Source organism: Nannospalax galili, unplaced genomic scaffold (assembly GCF_000622305.1).
Source record: "Nannospalax galili isolate Female #2095 unplaced genomic scaffold, S.galili_v1.0 scaffold621, whole genome shotgun sequence".
NCBI lineage: Eukaryota > Metazoa > Chordata > Mammalia > Rodentia > Spalacidae > Nannospalax > Nannospalax galili.
The window spans coordinates 110,497-111,621 of record NW_008344830.1 but is presented as its reverse complement, the minus strand read 5'-3'; positions in this window follow the sequence as shown (position 1 = coordinate 111,621).

Here is a 1,125-nt window from a genome sequence, read left to right as displayed (position 1 = left end):
GAAGATATCAGAAGATGGGGGGACCTCCCATGCTCATGGATTGGAAGAATTAATACTGTGAAAATGACCATCCTACCAAAAGTCATATATGGATTCAACATAATGACAACAAAATCCCCATGACCTTTTTTCACAGAATTCGAAAAAAACTATCCTAAGATTCATATGGAAGCACAAAAGACCTCGGATAGCCAAAACAACCCAGAGCACTAAGAGCAATGCCAGGGGGATTACTATATGAGATTTTAAGATATATTACAGAGCTGTAGTCATAAAAACAAGATGGTACTGGCACATGGTACTGGCATAAAAATAGACCCATAGACCAATGGAACAAAATTGAAGACCCAAATATGAGTAATTGCAATTTTAGCCTCCTGATATTTGACAAAGGGGCCAAGAACATCAACTGGGGGAAAGACAGTATGTTCAGCAAATGGTGCTGGCAAAACTGGATCTCCGCTTATACAATAATGAAACTAAACCCCTGTCTTTCACCCTGCAAAAATGTCAATTCCAAATGGTTCAAAGACCTCAATGTAAAGCCTGAAACTCTGAAACTATTAGAAGAAAACAGTGGAAAAAACCTTCAAGATAGTAGCATAGGAAAGGATTTTCTAAACCAGACATCATTTTCTCAGGAAAAAAGGGGCAAAAATTAACAAATGGGGCCTCAGTAAACTACACAGCTTCTGTACATCAAAGGAGACAACCAAGGAAGCAAAGAGAAAACTCACAGAATAAGAGAAAATTGTCACCAGTGACACATGCAACAGAGGTTTAAGAACCAGAATATACAACAAACTCAAAAAACAGAGAACCAAGACAAGAAACAACCCAATTAAAAGATGTGCTAAGCAGATGAACAGAGAGTTCTCAAAATAAGTAAAGATGGCTATGAAACATCTTAAAAGATGTTCAACATCCCTAATAATTAGGGAACTGCAAGTTAAAACCTCTTTAAGATCTCATCTTACCCCAGTCAGACTGGTTAAGATCAAGAAAACAAATGATACCAAATGTTGGAAAGGATTTTGGGAAAGGGGAACCTTCATCCACTGCTGTTGGGGCTACAAACTGGTTCACCCCTATGGAAAGCAGTGTGAACTCTTAAAAAACCACAAA